Genomic DNA, 23,100 nt, shown 5'->3' with positions numbered 1-23,100 from the left:
AGGTGTTAAATTCTTGGCATGTTTGCATTTCAACAAGGGGTAAGAAACTGAACTCGTAAGAAAAATATTTAATTGTGGAATTAAACTACCAGAAAGGAACGTTGAATATCACTAGCTTAGCTTTGTTTAGCTTTGTCTATAATTTATCTTCATGTTGGAGAGGGTAGGATTGTTTGAAAACAATTACAAAGTTCTTATAAAGTACCAGCCAGAATTTGCAGAAATCTAATCAAATTTTCCTTTTTTATTAGTTCTCATCTATGAGTTACTGGTATTGTTTAAAATTGTAGAAAATATGTAAGTTAATATTAGTACTAAGGAAACATCAATGCTTCACCACCAGACACCCCGTTTGAAGTGAATATTTACAAATACTACTTGAATCATAAAAATGTTTAAAACTATTTTGTATGCGTTTGATCAACACACTTTTCATTTTTAAGATGAATAGTACAAAGAAATGATTAAACCTAGGCCCTCATCACTCAGAAAGCTGTTTAATAGAAGGTCAAAATCAGAACAAGTGGAAAGTGGACAGATAAATGAATACAATATGTAATTTTATACTAAATAATTTTCCCAAAACAGACACTTGCCTACTCCTCCTGGATATGTAGACCTTGTTAGTAGTTGATGTATTTAGATTAGACTCACGCTCTCTTCGAGAGCGCACCTAAAACTGGACCCATACAGGAGAAGATTATCGAGACCCCTGTGCGAGCACGGCACACATTCCAGAGGCATTCCATATTTTTCACATTCCTCTTAGCTCAGTCGTCATTTAAATTCTATACCATTGGCAGTCCCTGGAGAAGGACCTCAGGCTTGGTAATGTAGAGGGGCAGCATGAAAGAGGAAGGGCGTCAAGGGGATGATGGACACAGTGCCTGCAGCAATGGACTCAAGCCCAGCAACCACTGGGAGGATGGTGCAAAGCACCCAGCAACAATGTACCACTAACACTATTATGAGAAGCACCAGTGACCAGTGTAATAGGGCTATTGTTAAAATTACCAAAGGCTTCAGGGAAGTTACTTACATTGTCTCTCAAAAAGCTGATAATGCTGCTACTAAAGTGAAATGGGAATATTCACACACACACACACACACACACACACACACTATATACATGATATTAGATATTTTGAGCTTGAACTAAATCACAAACCTTAATCTAAGACCAATCAGTTCTTCTGATGTGGCTCTGCTCTATAGTTAGCCTCTTGAAGGGATTCCCTGAAGATATAGGCACTAAAACAAAGTGTGGTGAAGAAATCCGATGGTGTCCAGCTATTAGAAAGAAGAGTATCTTGGGGTCTTAACAGCCTATCTTAAAAAAAACAAGCCGTCATCTAAATGAGGAGTCAGCTAAGCCCAATAAAATAAGTATACCAGCCTGTGTGATCCTAGGATTGTAAATAAAATCCAAGATCAGAGGAAGGAATTGTTTTAGAGCTTAACTTCTGTTTGGAGAAGGCTAGAGATGACGGTGAAAGCCTGACGTCCATTTGCAGAGTCCCTACAAGGATTCCATTAAATTCCCTTGGAACATCGACAAAGGATGTGAATGACCTTGCTCTCAGACAGAGTGCATCACAAAGTGAATTGCTACAGATGTCCTTGTGTTAAATTTTAACATCTTTTAAAAAATTGTTTTATTAAGGGTTCATACAACTCATCACAATCAATACACACATCTGTACATTCAAAGCCCTCATCATTTTCAAAACATTTGTTCTCCACTTACGTCCCTGCCATCAGGTCCTCTTTTTCCACCCTCCCTCCCCACTCCCCAATCCCTCACAAGCCCTTGATAATTTATAAATTATTATTTTGTCATATCTTGCCCTTCCGACGTTTTCTCTTTTGACCCATTTTAAAATTTATCCTCCAAAAAACAAAACAAAAAAACAGTACCATTGAGTTCATGTTGAGTTCTAACCTTGCTGCAAGACAGGGTAGAACTGCCCTGGTGAGTTTCTGAGACTATTTACAAGAGTCGAAAGCCCACTCTTTCTCCCCTAGAGCAACTGGTGGTTTTGAACTGCTGACATCACAGTTAGCTGCCCGATCCTTAACCACTACGCCGTCAGATCACCTATTTTAATTGTTTTAAGTTTTTAGAACATTCTGCTCTTTTTAAAGTGAGATTTGGGGGTGGTGGTCTAATTTTGTTATTGTTTTTGTATGATTTTCTTTATAGGAAATACAGGATACAGAAATCCATAGAGAGAGTAACAAGATTAATGGTTTCTTTGGATTATGGCAAAGACTGGGTAGAAATGGAGAATGAATTAGATGGGGTAAAAAAAGTAGAAAAATTTCTAAAATTGATTGTAGTGGTGATTTTGCAACTCTTTTTAATATATTTGAACTATTGACTTATATAACACATTAATTACATGTCAATAAAACTGCTTAAAAATAACCTTTGTGTAGTAAAATAAGTAAAGGCTCAATCTGAAGAGTGGGAAATCGTGTTATTAGGTTTTGAGTCAGTTCTATATCATTAACTACTCTACGGACACTGCCTTGTCCTCCACCATTCTCACAATTACGGTTACACTGGAGCCTTTTGTTCCGGCACTGTGTCTAACTATCTAATTGATGATATTTCTCTCTTTCACTGACCCTTTACCAACCATTGTCCCAAGACCTTTGCCAATGATTAGTCTCTCTTGGTAACATGTCCAAAGTACATAAGATTAAATGTTACGATCTTTGCTTTCAAGGCGCTTATTAGAAACAATCTTTAGTCCTATTTTTTTATCCAAAAACCTAGTCAAGAACTGGCATAAACCAAGACAATATCATACATTTGTAAAATCAAACATGCTATAAATCAAAGTCCCCAGGAATACAATCTTTCATAAATATAATACATGCATTTTTGCCTTTTTATTAGAGTGGAAAGACTCTAGGCTATGGTTAATTCTGAATTAGAATCTGCCAATTAATGAGCCTATCAACTCTCTAGGTTTTGTTTTTCTCATACGCAAAATAGAATGAAATAATCATCTCAAGGGCTGTTGTGAAGAGGAAATATAATCAACAGATAGCACTTTGAATGATATGGTCAAATTGGGTGAAACAACTCACAAAATATTAATTCTTATTGCCTTACAACACGGAAATTTTAGGAGGTGATTTAATCCTTGCCCAAAACCCCTTTGAAAACTGTAGTAGGGTACCTCAATAATAATTTTAAAAACAGAAGAGTTTCTGTTTGAAATTCTAATGATAAATTTACTTATGATCGTTATAGTCTACCTGGAGATAAAAAGGAGAAGGCAAGAGGGAAAAGAAAGGGGCAGGTTATCAATACAGAAAAGTGGGGCTTCTTGATTGGACATGTTTTCACGGAACTGTAGAATTAAACAAAGATTATAAATGTTGTTCCTTTTCTTTATTTTGCCAGAGATTGAAAATTCTAAACAAAGTGGTGTAAGAAAAAGAACAGGAACTTTGAAGTTTGAAATATGTAACATTTATTATATTGATTAAATAAGGATACTTGGATTCATTTCTCTAAACCTCAGTTTCTGATTATAAAATGGGGAAATGAGGCTCAGAGCTTATTCGAAGACAATATATATCAGGGCTTAAGTGTCAGACTTGTAATAGATTTAAAAAAAAATTAGTTCTCTTCTATGTATTTTCCTTCCTCTCTGTGCCTTTACCAGAGAATTACTTGGAGCTTTTCCAAGGAGGAGACAATGGAAAGAAAGTATGAAAAATTATAATGGTTGAATGGTCGTCCCCACCACCCACCTCAGATTACATTGTTAACTGTATTTTATGACTACCTATCAAGTCAGGAAAAGGACTAAAAAGAGTATGTTACTATATGTTTTTCTACTTTGCATCTATCCATTTCTCAACAAAGATTATTTGTTGCTCAAAACATAGTGTTATCAGTTTTAAAAGGCTCTTAAGCAATATAGTTTTAAATTTATAATTTAGTTGTTTGAATCATTGGATATATTTGCATGATTAGTGTTAGCCTCTTGAACTCCAACCATCCCTTTATCAACTTAGCTTAATTTGGGAAAATAAATGGAAATTTTTCATCCAAAACACTTCCTAATATTTTTTAAAACCTTGATGACAGATTGTTAATACATATATGCTTGTGTATAAGCTGAGGTTTTTTTCAGCACATTTTTAATGCAGTTTTGTGGTAAAATTAGATGCCTTGGCTGATATTCAGTTCAGCTTATACTCAAGTATACATGGTAAGTTGATATAAAAAAAAAACCCTAAAGACTAGAACTTTGTAAATTTTCCTCTAAACAATTTCAAAAACTTAATGTTGTTCCCTGACTTTTTTTTTCATGACAAACATCAATCCTATAGCGTGCATATAACATTATCTCTAATCATAACAGCATTTCCTTTTAAAGGGTGTGAAGTACCATAAATTACACACATTTAAAGTGTGCTATTTGGCAAATGTGGTGAAGAAAGCTGATGGTGCCCGGCTATCAAAAGATATAAAGCCTGGGGTCCTATAGCTTCAAGATAAACAAGCGGCCAACTAACTGAGAAATAACAAAGTCCACATGAAATTATAAATTATCAAAGGTACATGGGGGAGAGGGGAGAAGGAAGGAAGGGGAAAAATGAGGAGCTGATACCAAGGGTTCAAGTGGAAAGCAAACGTTTTGAGAATGATGAGGGAAACAAATGTACAAATGTGTTTGACACAATGGATGCATGTATGGATTGTGATAAGAGTTGTACAATGCCCAATAAAATGATATTTTACGTTTGCTCTTTGATCTGTTTTGACATATGTTCGCACCTAGATCAGTTGTCTCAATCCCAGAATACAATCATACAAAGCATTCCCTACCATTCCATTTGAAAGAAACAGTCTGAATGGGGGAAGAATCTAGCTTGTGGACCAAGTTGTCTCTAAAATGTAGACATGCCTATCTGCTTTTGACTAAATGAGACAATAAACTCCCTATGTACACTGTTTAAGCTATATCAACAGTCCTGAGTAAAAGTCTTAATTTCCAACATATGTAGAAAATATATTTTTAGTCACTTTATGAACATTTTTACCAATCAAAAGCTAAAATGATTTTTTGGGGGGTAATTTTCACTAATACAAGAGTTTCCATCTTACCTAAAATGTATAATAAAATTAATCACAAATTCTCACTAATGTTTTAGGAAATACAAGCAATTTAGAAACTATTTGCTATTTTTATTTTCAGTACAAAAGACTCATAAAATAGGCTAGACATTTAATGCAGATTTCATATTTCTGTTCGTTAGTCATTCCAGCAAACAATCAAAAAACAAAGCAAATATCAGAAATGCATTGCCATCGAGTTGATTCCAAATCACAGGTTCTCTAGTAAACACTGTTAGCTTTTTAAAAGTGTGCCCACTCTCAATCTTTCTCTTTCTATGAGTGTGTGTGTGTGTGTGTGTGTGTGTGTGTATGTGTTTAAGGTTTGGAAAAACAAAAACTTATTTAAATACTCCTATTATAAAGTGGGATTGTTGTAGATTGAATTATGCAGCTCCCAAAAGTTTTGTTGAGGACTTGGCCTCCACCCCTGCTAAGGTGGCCCTGTTTATGGGTAGGAAATTTCCTTCCTTAAATTGATTATGTTATGCCAGAAGAAAGCAGGCTCTAATCCCAATTGTGTCTGAGAACTGTCTTATGAAAAGGAAAAAATAAATTGAGGCACACACACAGGGAAAAGACAGACAACATATGCCTATCCTCCACTAGTCAAGGAATGCTGAGAACTTCCTGTAGTCACTAGAAACTAGTCACTAGACTCACGGAGAGGGAATCAACATGGCTGAGACTCTAAAATCTCTCAGAACTGTAAGAATTTGTTTGTTTGTCATGAAAGCCCCTATTTGTGCTATTTTTCTTAGAGCAGAATTAACAAACCAAGACACTGATACAACAAATGTTTTTGTGGTCACTGGACACCTAAGAGAAAACCATACATTTGAAAAAGAAGGGGCATCAGAAGTTGTAAGGAACAAACAACTTCATCTCCTAACCTCTGTGTTTCTATATGATGACCATTTTGAATTGGGGAAGAAGCAATTTAGAAAAAATTAAATAAGCAGAAAAAGTATTTAAAAGACTCCTTTCTAAAAACAACTTCCCTTTGCACCTTAGTCTTTTGTAAGCCTTAACTGTACAAGTGGATTTTCAGATATAATCATGATAATAACTTTTATTTAAAAAAATAAATACTAGGTTCCATGAAGAACATAGTAATTCACATTAGCTAGATCAAACATTTTGGGGATATTAGGTCTGAATCCATTTCTAGGCCACATCATTCACGGGAAGATGAGACCAACATAAAGAAGCCACTATGAAAATCCAATATTGTGTATAAAATAGGTGTAGAAGATAGTAGAAATACAGTGGGACAAGAGCCTTAGGGAAACAAGGGATCCTACCAAAGATCTATCACAGCATGAGGCTGAATATTAAAGCCATATGAAAAGTATAAAGTAATAAAAATTAGGCTATGGGGCACATACAGAACTGATCTAGAAGACAGTATCAAGAGACTTCATATTAAAAGTCATGGAGTCATGAGGCACTGAGACTCCCTATCACAACAGAACTGCCTGGTATTAACCAACTGAAATCCAAACCAAACTTCCCACTGCTGTCAGGCAGATTCGGAGATGATTTTACGGTTTCTACAATTATTCTCTTTATGGAAGAATACTGCTAAATCTTTCTCTCACAGAGCAATGGGTGGGTTCAAACTGTTGACCTTTCAGTTAGTGGCTGAGGGCTTATCCACTGTGCCATTAGACTTCTGATTGCCCAACTACTAATTGGTAAATGAGCTTATTTTCATGCAGCACTATTTTCAGTTATGATTGAATGGAAGCTCCAATTGGATCGTTCCTTGTGGTGTCCGAAGTCCACCATGGCAGCTAGTTCTTTAGTATGGATTCAAAGTACCCCCAGAATGACTTGGGACACATTCACACTTAATGTGAGCAGAGGCCAGTTTCTGGCAATTTTATTAAGCAATACAAATGCCCCATTACGCCCTTGGTTTAAACAAATGCAGTTAACAAAAAAGAGGGAAATAGAAGCAAACAAAGACGCAGGTCAGTTGTCCCAAGAAAGATGTAAAAATAAAGTAAAATCTTAGATGTATATGTACTTGAGGCCTAATGAATTGGTCCAGGGTAGAGCCCTGTGCAAGTTAGGAATACAAATAAAAACGGGCAATCTAGAAATCTCCCTCATGAACAAGAAGTCCCTTCTGATCTCAGCCTGTGTTTATCTTCTAGATGGTAAAAGAGAAGCAATAAATCTCTCCATATCAAAAGTATGTTTAGTAGAAATAAATGTAAAGTGTTTGGCCAATTAGACTAAACTGAATCTCCCTTGGCAAGCCTACTATCGATATATATATATTTAGCTTCCTGTTTAACTGTAACCTGGGAAAAGCTGGCTAGCCAATGTGAAAGATGATAATTCAAAAAATAAGTTCCCTATTAACTCCATTCACCACAGCAAAACAAACAAACAAACAAACACCCCCCCCCACCGTTTCTGCTTTGTTGCATTTTGTTGAAACCAAAGAAATACATTGGTAAATAAAATGGACATGTTACGTAGGAACACCATGTCATTTGTTCTAAGCTCCTATCCCATCTCTGTCATCACATGGCTGGTGTGACTTTGGACTGGCCCTTCAGTTCTAAACACGATGGAGGCCGGGGGCACAGGAGATCGAGGGCACAGGAGATCGACTGCACGCAGCTGCAACAGCAGGGTTAGCAGTTCAACTCATCAGCCACTCTGTGGGGAAAAGCTGACGCTTTCTGCTCCGGTAAAGAGTTACTTTCATGGATTTTTTTTTTTTTTTTAGTTCCCATAACAACCCCTTTCTGCCTTACACTCATTTTGAAGTGGGCAAACTGAGATAGTACTGTATCAGTGATAGAAATATGTAAAAGGCAAACCAGGATTAAACCTCAGGCTCTTTAGTCTCCAAAGTTCATATAGTTAATCGTTACACGTGTGTACAAAATCTCTCCAAACACATGGAAGATTACTAACTACTGACGGCACATGTGTGCTCGGTTGTCATCAAGTTGGCTCCGACTCATGACAACCCTGTGTACGAAAAACAAGCCTTTGCCTAGCGCTCACGGTCTCCGTAATCAGTGCGCGTGTGTTCACTGCTGTGCCCATTCACTGTGTCTATGAAGTCCCTTTCGGGTTAGGTGCTCGTATGCAAATAATCGGAAAATAGTGTGCTGTGTTCTAAGGGTTTTTATAAAAACTAATTTTCAGATATATAATCACTGAACCCTTTTTCATTAAGTCTTTGTTTGGAAGCCTGGTTGAAACGTGTCCACCTTGGGTGACCCTGATGGCATTTGAGATATTGGTGACACAACCTTGTAACCACCAAGAAGCTACCCCCGCACAACCCAGTAGTCAGATGACGCCAACAGAGTGGAGTTTCTTCTGAAGTCTTCAACTTGTACTGCGAGTCACACACCATACACTGTGTGTGTGGATTTAAACACTTCCGGTGTTTGCACTATAGCGCTGAACAATATTCCTCCTTAGTGTGGATGAAAGTCTATTGAGTTTTATTTCCTCTGAGGCTATTTGAAAACACAAATTCTGATAAGTTATGCAAGTCTCCTGAACACGGTCTCCGAAGAAGAACATCATTATAGTTTGTAAATTAGAGGAGAACCAAACCCACTGCCATTGGGTCGGTTCCGACTCATAGCAACTCTGTGTTGCCCTTCACAAGCTTGGCTTTTAAGTCTTTGCTAGAGACATCAGCATCTTTCTCCCACAGATAAACTAGTGGATTTGAACCGATCACGTTGCGGTCAGCAGGCGTAGGATTACCCAAGGGCAACACTGGGGCTTCTTTCATAAAAGAGAGGCTTAGTGAAACATAGGCACAAGATGGGCTGACACAATGTGTGCGATGTTGGGCTCAAACACAGCAATGGTTGTGGAGATGGTTCAGGACCAGGAAGCGTGCAATTCTTTACCACACATGCATCCATGAATCGTACTGACTCAAAGAAACAGCAACAGAGTTGAAATTGTTAGAGTGATTCATTGAATTTTGGCACTACAAAGCTATTTACTTATTTTTTTATAGAAAAGACCTTATCTCCTTCAACATGTTCTCTAGTAACACTTAAAACATTTGTCAAATCTGCGATTCCATTCTTGGAAACATTTTTCAAACTCATCTGTTTGGATAGCGGACCACCTCCCTCATTTTTCTACATCTCTTCTATGTCATCAAATCTCTATCCTTTCATGTCCCTCTCTATTCACGGAAACTAAAAGAAGTCGCAGGGAGTGAGGTTAGATGAGTTAGGCGCATGGAGCAAGACAGGCATGCTATTTTTTTTCCAAAACCTGGCTCACTGAGATGGCTGTGTGAGCAGGAGCTATGTCGTGGTTGGAAAACCATCCCCCCTCTGCCACAAATGGGGCACGTGGTTTTTGTCACACGTGGTTATGCAATCTTTTCAGAACCTCTAAATAGAAAGCTTGATTAACAGTCTGACCTGGTGGAACAAAATCCAATGAGGTTTGTCCTCAATAGACATTTCACCTTTTTTCAAATATGGAAACCACTCATTCACTTGAGTTTTTCCCACAGCGCTGTCCTTGTAAGCTGTGTTCAACATCACAGAAGTTTCTGTGGCATTTTCCCCAGCAGCAAACAAAATTTCACAACTGCATGCTGTTCTCTTAAATTGACCTTCACAAAAAAACAAGGTTCAAGCCAAACTACTTTCATGAAAAAATTCACTGTGACGAGAGAGAACCTTCCCAGGCAATGCCACTGGGTACACTCCCTCAGAGCGAGTTGCTGAATGTTCACCTAGTGGGAAAATGTGAATTACGAAAGCTCCACCCTGCGGAGGTTTTCCACTGTGGGGTGGCCCCCTCGAACTAGACTTTCCTCACATATAGTATGTTAACACACATTAATGGGGGAATCACTAGAAAATTTCCTCAGCATTGAGTTAGTATTGTCTTCTGTTTAACAGTATGTCTTATGTATTTTTCCTTGAGTTTGGATGTCTTAATTTGTTCAGTTATTTTTAGTAAAGGAAATGGAATTGTATTGACATTTTCATTTTCTCTTTTTTGTGTGTGTGGCCAAAATGTATTATTTTTGTTAATATTCAACAATTCAGGATCCACATAGAGTTTCAAAACTTCTTGACCTTACTTTAAAGGAGAAACTAAACAAAGCATGGAGTTCCAGCCATCTAACTAGGCTTGGACAGAAAAATTAAGGAAATTACATTTGACTTTGATTGGTAAATACATTTTAAAAAGTGCTTTACACCTCCACATTGTGTTCAAATATCCAACGATATGTGGATATGTGTCCCATACATAAGTTGTGGAATCAAAAAAGAACATTCCTCCCAGGTATGCCAAATAGAATGAAATATATATATTCATTCTATTATATATATATATAGTCACACTGCTATCGTATGCACCTCATTCTCTTTTACCCAGATGCAAGCTACAAAAAGCCCAGAACTGAATGGTAGTTTAAACTACTACAAGGGTATATTTAACACATTGCAAATGAGTAGACTACTGCATATATGGTATTTCTCTTTTATCCTCTGACTTGTTGGAAAGAAGTCTTCATTTCTCGTCAGGCTGGCGTCCAACCAGCCTGCTCTACCTAGAAATCCATCTAGCTCTTCTCCTGGCCGCCTTCCTCTTGTCCTCAGAACTCCGCCTAGAGTCATTTTCTTAGAAAAACCTCTTTGAAGGACCTCTAACAAAGGCCAGTCACACAAAGAGGAGGACTCCTCCCTTCACATTTCCCCATCACTCTGTCACCCCCCCCCATTTGCATGACCCCCTTTGGTTTCTTTGCTCCCTGGCACTTTTACAACTAAATGGTTTGGTTTGATTTATGTTTCATAGATTTCTCCCCAACAGAATAGGAGGCCAGCCCTTGCCCACTTTCTTCTTTTGGTAACCACGGTGCCTAGAGAAGTCAAGGATACGGCAAAGAAGTAGGTGTGCAATAAATATTGATCAGTAGAAACCCCTCTCGGGTCAATTATTCTTTTCACTGTCTGAAAAGGACACTGGAGATCAGAGGTAAGTTCCATTGATTTCCAATTGCAGATTGAAAGTCGACTTATGGCAATAGTAAAATTAAAAATAGCAGCTATTATTTATGAAGTGTTTACCATGGACAGGGTATGTGCCATATTCTTTACATACATTTCCTTAGCTATTCCTTAAGATTCCCAATTCAACATCTGTCCTCTGGCCATTCCTCACCATAATATATAAAGTTCTCTATAATCTCCAGGTCTGGACGGACTATACGAAATTGGATATGGAATCTGTGAGCTCACAACATCCATTTCAAACAAAAACTCAGACCCAACTCCATTGAATCAATTGCAACTTCAAGTGCCCAGACCTCAGCGCTAATCCATTCTAGAAGAAGCTTTGAGCTGTGATCAATTTTTCCCAAGAACTAGCTGAAAATGGACTAATCCATTCTCGACCACCACGTTTTGACTCTAACCTTGCCTCTTTATACAAAACATTACACAGGAATTTCAAAGTAAGTAAGCTCAGAGTTAAATAATACAATTTAAATAAGAAACACAACATTAAAAGAGTTTGTAGCAACTCCAGTGTGGCCCTTACCTTGAGACTGATGAGGATCTGGATCTGCAGACTCAGAGGTGGAGAGGAGGGATGGAGAGAGTCATTGTTTGGAAGCAGAATCCCCTTCCCTCAAGTCGACTGGGAGCTGCTTCTCAGGAGTTTTTCCCCTTCTTTGCCTTTTTTCCCTAGGACCTGGCTGGCTTTCTCTGGGGGGAAAAAAAAAAAAGAAAAATCCGTTTAACGACTCTAATGTGGTCTGCTGTTGGCATTTCCTTAACTGTTTTCTAAATTATCATCAACAATATGGATACTTGGTTAACCAGTTCCTCCTTATCATGATGATAACTCTTTCTTAGGACCCATGTTTTTTATTTAAAAACCGGTACAAAAAGTCACAGAAACTAAGAACATTATAGCAAAACACTTGGAACACAGCTGAAAAAGGTTTAAACAATGTACTAACAAACGCCAACTAACGGCGAGTGATCGAAACACGAACTGCTTTTGTTTACAAGAATCACGTGCTTTTGGTTACAAGAATCACGTGCGTCGGGTCAGATTCTTATGTTTTGTTTGCGCTCTGATGCAAAGTTTTCTCACCATTTCATGTGGAAAACCGATGATATCGAGTCCTGATGCGGTTGAGACCGGGGTTCTGAGGTATAGGGCTTCCCAGGGTGCAAATCTGTGTGTGAGAAAATACGTTCCGTTTTCTCCCCCAGGGCTGCTGGTGGGTTCGAACTGCCAACTTCCAGGATAGCAATCCGTTGCTTACCCAGCAGCGCCACCAGGGCTGCACATAACACATGTTACTTCCATCACTTCCTTCCTACACTAAAAACTCTGAGGACATTCTCTCTCCATCACTTGTTCCATATTTGCAGAATTTATGACTGTAATTAGGATCATTTTATTGGTTTGTTGATGAACAAATTGAACCATACAGAGGTTAATCTCCCAGGATCAGATTGTTTGTATATAACTATGGTTCAATTTCGTCTGTTGGAATAAAGAATTTATAATGTAACCACTGTTACGTGTTAGATACGTGGCCTTTGACAAGTTATGTAGCCTCTTGGAGTCACCTTTCATTGATTAATAAAATGATTTGTCTGAGTGGGTTTGGGGGACTGGCAATGGACCAGTTGACTATCTCATTTTCGTTCTCCAACTCATGCGTTTAAATGCGACTCTGGAAGAGCTTTAGAAGTAAAACATATACATTATTTTTGACTTCTACAAAAGTGCGCTCAATGTAGAGACTGGGAGGACATAAAACACTCCACACAGCCAAGATTGCTCCCTCTCCTTAGACAGTTTTGAAAATGTCCCATTCTTTCACTTTTTAAGAATGCTCACTCTTACTCTAATAGCAAAACCAGCGTAGGTCTGCTCTTTTTCTACATGAAAATTACAGTTTCTCGATATGTTAAGCTACTCAGCTTTCAAATTCCTTGTTTATCCACTCAGGAAACTGGTTTACTGCCTCACAAAACAGCACACCCATGCGATTAGCACTTAATTATGGTCTAGTCAGTAGCTGGGCTATCGTATATGCTTAGGGTGAGTTAGCTCACTCAAAAATAAATTGGGATTTAACTTGTTTCATTTAGATTGCAATGTGACAAAACTTTGCATACCAGACAATGCAGATTGCATCTTATTTGCAAGAATAAAAAATTTAAAATACATATGCTTATTTAATGAGTGACATGTAATGCCAACTAAAAAAATCATTTAAAATCTAATGTCAAATGTATCCTTCTTAAAAGAAAAGAACTTTTAAACATGGTTATATGCACTTAACTATAAGATATAAATAAATATTGCCCTATTTGCCATTGAAAAGTCATTAAAAATTTATGAAAATGGTTACCTGACTGTGACATGTATTTTAATAGATTTTGTGGATCCATCTGTTTTAGTTCAGAATTTTGCCAGCGATGTCCAAGGCAAAATGAGCTGAAATATGAAAGGAATCCCCCTTGGTGGATGCGCGAGTCAACCTCCAAGATGGTCCTTGGTTTTCACCGCCCCACTGCAAACTCCTTCCACATCATAGTAGAGTTGGTCTGTGTGACAGTAGAATACAACCTCATTGATAAGTAATCATTGATAACTAACTAGTGATGACTAATTTTATATGTGAACTTGACTAGGTTATGGCGCCCTGTAGTTTAGCCCTGCATTAATTCAAAGGTAGTTTTAAGCCATTTAAATGTGACTAATGTTTTAACTCTGATGCCCTTCAATGAAAGAGATGACTTTCCATCATATGTGTGAGCCTCAGTCCATCAGTTGAGGATCTTAGCGCACAAAGAATAAGGGTCACGAAAGGTAACGGAGACATTCATTTATTATCTATATATTCCTCCCCTTAAAAAAAGCCAGGAAAAGGTGGAAATGGTCCTGGATCTCCCAATGATAACAAATAGGCAGTATTAGATTTAGTGTATTTATATTGTTGTTAAGTGTTATCATAGTGACTATGTAAAACAGAATGAAATAATTTACAAGGTAGTTTTAGAAGTTTTGTTGACTTATAAAATTATTTGGGTTCTCAATGTAACATTTGATGGCTACAAAGAATTGTGATAGGTTTCGTGTCATCTTGGGTGGCCCAAGTCCCCCATCAGACACTCTAACATTTGGGGTCAAGTCCATGGTGAGATCTTTTGCAGAGCCATGCCTCCTTCATCTAGCTTCAGTCTTGCTACAAGGAAAGAGGTTTCATTCAGGGTGTAGCCTAGCATAAACTGAATATGGAAGCTAGCTTTCCTCCTCCTACTGGATTTGGATCCTGCATCTGGTTAGCCAACCTCCTGGTAGATCACCAGCAGCCTTTAGTGTATTTCTAAACTTGAATTCATTCGGTTCGGCTTTCAATTCATTCAGTTCATCATCCACCAGTGTGTAGCCCTACACCGTCATCTTCTTGCTTCCAATTCATCAGTCGCTGCTGCTACAAGGATCAGGAGAAACTTTCAGTTTATATCTGACCCACAGACCTGAACTCTTTACAACTGTGTGAGCCATTTCTTGCGATATATCTGTTTGTTTATATGTATACTCCATTTCTATATACATTTTGTTTCTCTAGAGAATCCAGCCTATTATACACATGCAAGAGCAAGAGGAGAGAGAGAGAGAGAGAGAGAGCTCAAAGAGCACAAAAATAATGGGGGAAATTTTCCCAAAGGAAAGGACAAGCATTTTCATAATATAACAGTCATGCAGAGCAGTAGTTTTGAAAGTTTTTGTGTTTTTAGTTTTGATTGAGGAAAGCTTTTATTCAAATTAAAGCTTTTATGAAAACCAGAACTGAAAAGTCGATGTACCCTATTACGGACCTCAGAAAAACTGAGGAGAAAGGGAGGTTGAAGAAGCCTCACACTTGCTGGTCCACCTGGAATAGAAAGGTGGTAGACAGTAACCTTTCCTGATTTTTACCTTCAAGAGGATTTCAAAAGTTTACCGTTCTGGGTTATGTTTAGCGTCAAGTTTTACATAAGTATTCTTTATCTCATTAAAGAAATTCTTTTATCCTTGACTAGCAAAGACTATTTTGGTTCTGTAATTTGTGGAACTCTACCATTCCAACACAGGAACAACTATGACCTGAGTCTTATGCTCCGCTGGGTGTCGCTCTGGCTTGCTCCCATTGTGTCCCATCCAGTGGGTTTAGCAGTAGTATTTGACCACTCAGTTGTCCCTCTGGGGAGCCCTGATGGTCCAATGAAGTGCACGTTGGGCTGCTAACCACAAGGTTAGTAGTTTGACAACCCAGCCACTCCATGGGAGAAAGACGAGAGGTAGGCTGTCTCAGAAACCCTAGGGCAGTTCAACTCTGTCGTCTAGGTGACTATGAGTCGGAATCAACTTGATGGCAGGGACGTTTGAATATTGTCCCTCTATATTTCTGTTTGGGCATAATATGATGAGCAGTATAATGTTCGGAAAGGTAATATAAACATTATAAATTGGTTATTAGTACAAAGCAATATATGCTTTTTTTCTATTGCCTGCCATCAAAAGTTTTTAAAAAGTTATACTATTAGAAACACGAATAATAAAAATAAAACTATTTTGTTTTCATTTTGTTTTATGTATTCCATCAGATCCATTTTTGTTTATCCACATGGTGTTTCCTAAAACCCAAAGTTTTTTGCTAACATACAAATCGGGAAATTTCACATAAGCTGCATATTTCAGAGTCACCTTAAAATCTCTGGTAACAGATAAGACACAATCCTAATGAAAATAAGTAGCTGGAATCAGAGTTTGTCCACGCAGAAAGATTTTTCCAAATGTGACAGATAATACATGGGGATGGGAGGACCAATCACTTAGTAGGAATTTAAAGATTATTCCCCAAACTTTAACATGTCTACTGAAATATATGTGACACTACAAATGTAATAAGAAGTTAGTTCCACAGAACTAAGAAACCACTTTTCTTGCCTTCCCCTACAGGTGAAATATAATGAGGTGAGATGAAAGCAGAGATTGAGAAAGGGAGGGAGAAGGTAGGAGAAGAAAGAGGAAGAGGAGGAGAAGGAAATTCAAGAGAAAGGAGACATGAAGAGGAAAGTAGTGGTCTAGGGAAGAACAAAGGAGAGGAGGCAGGTTGGTGGAAGACCATGCAGTGCCAAGGGAGGTTAACATTTGCATACACTCTCCTTTCATCTCTCCCCCAGCAACTTCAGGTGGAAGCGATTCTCAGTGTTCCACACAGAGAAAATTGGTTCCTGCTAGTTAAGCACAAAGAGACCTGGTGGTGTGGTGGTTACAGGTTGGGCTGTGATCTGCATGCTCTGCAGTTCGAAACCACTGGCATCCCCGCGGGAAAAAGGCTGGACTTTCTACTTCCGTAAACAGTTGCAGTCTCAGGAAAGCCACCACGGGTCGCTAGGGGTCCTCATTGAATCCATGGCAGTGGGTTTAGCTTTTCTGGTTTTATAGTTATGCAGGGTGTGCAGCATCATAGAGAAAGTTTGCATCACAACTGGAATTCACTGCCAGGCATCTATTTTTTAGACTACCATATTATTCATTGCTTGAATCAGCTCCCAGAAGAATCAGTTATGTATAAAAGATGACCCCCAGATTCAAAAAAAGGGAAACCGAGCTGATTCCAGGAACCCAAGTGGAAGGTGAATTATGAGAATGATGAGTGCAACGAATGTATAAGGGTGCTTGGCTCAATTGATGTATGTACGGATTGTGATAAGAGCCTTATGAGCCCCAATTAAAAGATTTTTAAAAAGACGGAAAAAAAAGATGACCCCCGGAAGGGCTATATTTTAAAAGATTATTTCTTGAAGAAATCTAGTGTGAATTAGGCATTACTTAGCAAACAAAGCAACTACCCAAACTAAATTTCCAAACGAGATACATATGATTGTTGATGCCAATGCTGATTATCATAGTGGAAAAGAACAGAGTCCACCCTGACCTGGGTATCCGTATTTTGGCCTTTGGCATGTCAACTAGAAAAAGTATTCAGAGATAGCCTACTTTGATGTTAAGGATGTAAAATCTTTCTTACTCATGAAATCAAATATCAATGCCTCAATCCTGCCAGTGACTTTTTTTTCACCCAAAGTTTTTAATCTTTTATCTCCATTTGGAAGCCAGGTTTGCTTAATTTAGATTTTAAAGGTATCATGGCTGTAGGTAGGTGGTACCTGGTTACCTGATATCAATTTATCTCTGTAAAAGGGAGAAAGGGGGATCCAACCAATCATGGGGAGATTAGCCAGTAGCTGATCTTCTATTATCCATCTTCATCTGTTATATAGGGAGTCTAATTTGAGCCACGGGTGTGTGTTCTTTGTTTTAATCAACATGGGTACTCTGCGTGCATATAGGGAAACTGCTTAGAATAAATCTATTTGAATGTCTTTTGCTGTAGTGAGAATCCTTTTCACTCCGAGTAACCAATATCTCATTTCTATAAGAAGTAGGATTTTTAAAGTTTTAATTATTTTTACTAAGCCCACATTTTAACATGTTTATTTCGTTTATAAACAGTTTTTTTGGTACATAATCAATAGTTCAATCATATTAAGAAGAGTTGTACAATCATTACCACAATCAATCTTAGAAGTTTTTTTTCTTTTCTGGTCTACATTTCTCCCCATCCTCCCAGCTGTATCTGCAAGGAACCATTAATCCAGTTACTGTCTCTATAGTTCTATCCATCCTAGATTTCTTATACTGATGACATAAAAACCAAAAAAACGAAGTAAAAAAAAGGCTTACAATAGTAAGAAAATAAAATAGACGGAAAAACACTGCCTAAAACAAAACCTGAACAGAAGTTTCATAAGGGCAGATCTCCGAATGGCCATTAACATATGAGAAAATGTTCCTGATTATTAGCCATAAGATAAATGCAAATTAAAACAAGGAGATACCACCTAACACCTTCACAGACAGCCCAATTCAAAAAATCAGGAAACAACAAGTGTTGGAGGGGCTATGGTGTAATAGGAACTCTCACCCACTGCTGGTGGACCTGTGGGTATGTACAACCACTGTGGAACTCAATTTGGCGATATCGAAAACAGATGGAAATTGAGCTACCAGCAATCCCCCTACTGGGCATATACCCAGAAGACACAAGAAGCAAACCATGGCCAGACATTTGTGCTCCAATGTTCATCGCGGCACCGTTCTCAATTGTAAGGAGTTGGAAACAACACAAATTTCCTTCCATGGATGAATGGATTAAAAACTGTGGTACATCCATACAATGGAGTACTATGCATCCCTAAAAGGCAGTGATGAACGCATGAAACACATTGCCACATGGGAATAGCTGGAGGAAATTATGAGAAAAGAAGTAAGCCAGTCACAAAAGGACAAGTAAAACATGAGACTGGTGAGGTAAGCTTAAAAATGCAAAAGGGGCATAGCAGAAAAGCTACGGTATACAAATATTCCTGGGGAGAGGGAGGGGAAAATGAGGAGCTGAAACGAAGGGTTCAAGTAGAAAGAAAATGTTTTGGGAATGATGATGGCAACACATGTACAAATGTTCTTGACACAATGGATGGATGGATTGATTGTGAAGAAAGTTGTATGAGACCGAAATAAAATGATTTTTTTAAAAGAAAGAAAACAAAATATTTAAATGGAAGAGATGTTTTTAAAGCCCTCCCAATCCCCTAAAAAAAGAAAGGGAAAGGAGAAAAAAGAAATGAGGATCATGATCATGTATTATTTTCTAAAATGTGTGTATTGAGAACCAAGAGTCTGAGCTCAGGTAGACACGAATCCATTTTGCCATCCCTCGCTAATGAACCAGGAGTCCCGGGGTGGTGTGCCGGGTTGCGCACAGGGGTTCAAAGAGGAAGGGCAGTAGTTTGCCCACCAGCCTCAGGAGAAATATGAGATTGTCTACTCCAGGGAAGATTTACTGCCTCAGAAAGTGTGGCAAGCCGTTCTAATCTGTCCCATCATGTCACTGTGGCTCAGAGTCTGAATGCTGGCAGTAAATTTTGGTTTTTTAGTCACAAACAATTAAATGTAAGAAGCCTTGGTGGTATAGTCAGCTACTCATTGACTTGTTAACTGCTCGAGGTCAGCGGTTCAAACCTACCAGTCTCTATGGGAGAAAGATGTGCTGACTTCCCCCATACAGATGTCCAGGTCTCAGAAACCCCAAGTTCTCCTCTGTTATCTACTCTTGCTATGGGTGGGTTGCAATCAAACTGACAGCAATGAGTATTTTGAGTTTAACTGTGAAATTTGGGAGGTTCTTACCCTCTGGAAATCTGAGTCTTCTTCTCTCTTAGAATGGGGAGAACACCCACTTCGTAGGAGTTTTGGGGTGATTAGATGAGAACTGGAGGAAAGCATTAACTTCATGTCTCACAGACAATAAAACCTTCCGTGTCTAACTGCTATTAGCACTAAATAACAACAACAAAAAAGAAGCAGGTCAAATGAACCCAGAGAATCTACAGCTGCGTTTGAAGAAAACACATGGCTGAATTTACTCAAAAAATAACTCCAAGCCTTGATTACCATTGCAAGCAAAGCCGTGAAGAGTGAGACACAAAGTTCAGAAAATTTCTCCAAATGCATTTCGTGTGGATTCAAAACACTCTTCAAGCAAGGGAGGGACGACAGAGGCAACAGCCTCCTGAAAACACGAAGCTACCAGAAAGGAGAAGAATCTAGCCATTTGCGAGCCAGAATCACACTCAGAATTCAGACAATAGCCTCTGTTCTTCAGAAAGTGATACAAACCCCATCCCAGCATCCTCAAAGCCTGGCCATTCCAATTAGCTTGTGCAAACATCAGTTTCTTGATCTCTGTCCAGCTTGGCATCTTATGCATCACTACGCGATGAATCCATAAGATAGGACTATTCTTCTAGGAACTTGGTTCTGTCATGGGTTAGCAATGAATGTGCCTGTTCAGTTCAGCTAAACGGATTTCTTTGTTTGAAGGAGAGAAACTGTTTACAAATAATTTGTTTATAGTAATTAGTTACCTGGTTTTAAAACTGTTTTATTTTTATTTCCTCTTTTCCTTGGGAAACCATCTGGGGAAGCTGATTTCCCCTTGAGTCATTATAAGCTAATATGCAGGCTAGGTAGGTTCAATTTTGTGTCTCTGTTTAATGCTGGTGAATACTTAAAACAAATTGGACCTTTTAAAATCAGAGTCATATTTTATATAATGCTTCTCTCAAAGGAACCTTCTAGTTCACTCTGAAATATGCTACCAATTTGTAAATATTCCAGTTCTGGTATGCAGGTGTAGAAGCACAGGTGACCCCCAGATGTACGGACAGGACAGGAACACATGCAATGGTATCACTAGTAAAAGGAACTTAGGACATTTTAAGACTCAAGACAAGCCTAAAAACTTTAGATACGGAAACACTTGTTATATATCATCCTTTTCTCTACGAAACAACACATGGATGTTGGCATTAGCCACTGGTCATATGTAAGACTATGCAGATAACAAATATGACTTTCCATGGTTTTCCTAGCCGTCTAAAATTTGAGCCAAAGAATACCCCACCCCTCTAAATCTAGAATCGGCCAATCATGGCTTACAGTTCAAGGTCTTCTGAGTACTTGTTGAATGCTGGAGTCTGCCTATCAAAACATCAGCAGCAAACTCTCTTTTATGTTCTGTTCAGACAGATAGGAAATGAATATCCACTTAGAATGGGGTCATGGATACGGACGCAGCCTTCTTTCGCTCCCGTAGGAGCAAAAGGTTCAGTGTATGAAATTCAAATGCGAATCTTAAGCTGCTTCTGGGAGCTATGGTACGTTCTACCAATCTGAATGAAAGATAAAATGGATTAAGATTTCTAAATGATTTTTGAAAAAATTTGCATACATACATTAAAGATAAATAATACAAAAAAACTAAAAAATTATAATGGTAACCACACGAAAGCTTCCACTAGCTTTCAGTTAGCCCATTATGATATGTGACTGTCACCTGATCCATTTTGGGTACAATCACTTGAATTTGAAATATTCTGTGCAGAGTTGTCTTAAAATCTTATTAATGTGTCTAATTAAAATAAGGACAGAGCACTTCCATGGTGACAGAAAAAAAAACAAAGATTAAATTTAAGTTAATCAGCTTTGAAATGTAAACAAGCACATTCAATCATTAAATGATTCCGTTTAATTTTAACAGGTTCTTAGAAATGAGTTTAATAAACCTCTCTCTCTCTCATCTATTTATTGATTGATTGATTTATTATTGATTTATTTGGTTTCTTGGTCTGCCCCAAATGTTCATCAGCACCAGTAATCCACTAGTGAAAATCCAAAGGGACATTCTGTGCTGCTCTAGACTTAATCCACACTTTTGATGAACAGGGGCATGTAGTTAGCCAATAAATTCTCAAATAATTCCTATGTACTTCAAAAGGAGGTGCTTCTAGACAGAGATAAAAACAAATTTAAAAAAAGACAAAACTTGATACTAAAAAAAAAAGGTCATTGTATGCTTGCCTTCTCAAGATGTTAGCGCTCTGCTTTGGAGTCTTTTAGACAAGAGAGTTTTTTTTTTTTTCTTCCCACAACAGAAGACGGGATAGCTAGTGCTCCTGGTAAATATGTCAGCAGTGGTGGGCTGCAGGATCTGTTTCTTGCCCAGAACAGAGGGAAATGCTTTTGCATTTTGCAGTTGGGAGATGAAAGAACCAATTTCAAGGTTGATGAAGGAAGACATCACTCGGCAGGTGTTGAGCAGCAGTGATGTAATAACATTCCTCTATAAATTTTACCAGTAGCAAGAGTCAGAAGCCCAGAAAGGTTTTGACACACACACCACACACACTCACACACATGTACACACATCCCTAGCTGGTTTTGTGTACTCTTCTTCAAAGGCGCCCTGATGGTGTTGAAGAATTACTACCTTGGGAAACCACTGGGGCAGCTCCACTCTGTCCTGTAGGGTCCCCATAATGGCATTGGGTCTTTTATTCTTCTTCAAATGGCCACTGGTTCAGCTTTCTGTTTTGTTTCATGATGTGAAGGGGCTTGTGATTCTAATGGAGCATAACATTAACGTGAATCTGACATGAGGTAGATGCCTTAAAACTGTGGTGTTGACAAAGAATAGTAAATATACCCGAAGAATTCATCAGTCTTGCAGACATATAAATATATTACTCATTAGAAGTGACAATGTCAAGATTTTGACTGGCTTACTTTGGACCAACTGCTAGAAAAGGGAATCAGGGAAACTAATGCTCAGTACAAACTCTCAAAGAGATAGCCTTGGCACAATAGCCGGGGCAATAAATCCGAACACACAAATGATCATGAAGATGGCACAGAACTGGGCAACATTTTTTCTGTGGTACCTAGATTGCTAAGTTGCTGTCGAGTGGACTCCAATTCATAGAGACCCTGTGTCTAACAGAATGAAACACTCCCCAGGCCTGTTCGAGCCTCACAATTGTTGCTGTGTTTTAGCTCATTGCCGCACCCGCGGTTAACCCATCTAATAAAGGAGTTTCCCTCTTTTGCTGCAGTTCTATTTTACCAAGAATGGTGCTGTTGTGCAGGGACTGGTCTCTCCTGACAACATGTCTCACGTACATGAGACAAAGTCTTGTCTTCCTCACTTCTAAGGAACATGCTGGCTGGATTTCTTCCAAGATTGATGTGTGTGTGTTCTTTTGACAGCACCGTCATGTAAATGTGTTCATTATTCTTTGGTCTTCCTAATTCAATGCCCAACTTTGGCAAGCATATAAAAATTGAAAACACAGGGGCTTAGGTAAGCCACAAGTAAGTCTTGACAGTGACATTCCTGCTCTTCAACATTTTGAAAAGCTCTCCGGCATCAGATTTACCCAATGAAACGAAACCTTGGATTTCTTCACTGCTGCTTCCATGGGCAAGGTAAACTCCTGGAGTTCTTC

At 38.4% G+C, this 23,100-nt stretch overlaps 1 pseudogene; it reads left to right on the top strand.

The window, feature by feature from the left end:
• Positions 1-654: 654 nt before the first annotated feature.
• Positions 655-755, top strand: LOC142449531 (U6 spliceosomal RNA; annotated as a pseudogene).
• Positions 756-23,100: the final 22,345 nt, after the last annotated feature.

This window comes from Tenrec ecaudatus, chromosome 5 (assembly GCF_050624435.1).
Source record: "Tenrec ecaudatus isolate mTenEca1 chromosome 5, mTenEca1.hap1, whole genome shotgun sequence".
Taxonomy (NCBI): Eukaryota; Metazoa; Chordata; class Mammalia; order Afrosoricida; family Tenrecidae; genus Tenrec; species Tenrec ecaudatus.
This window is presented reverse-complemented; position numbering and strand designations above follow the sequence as displayed.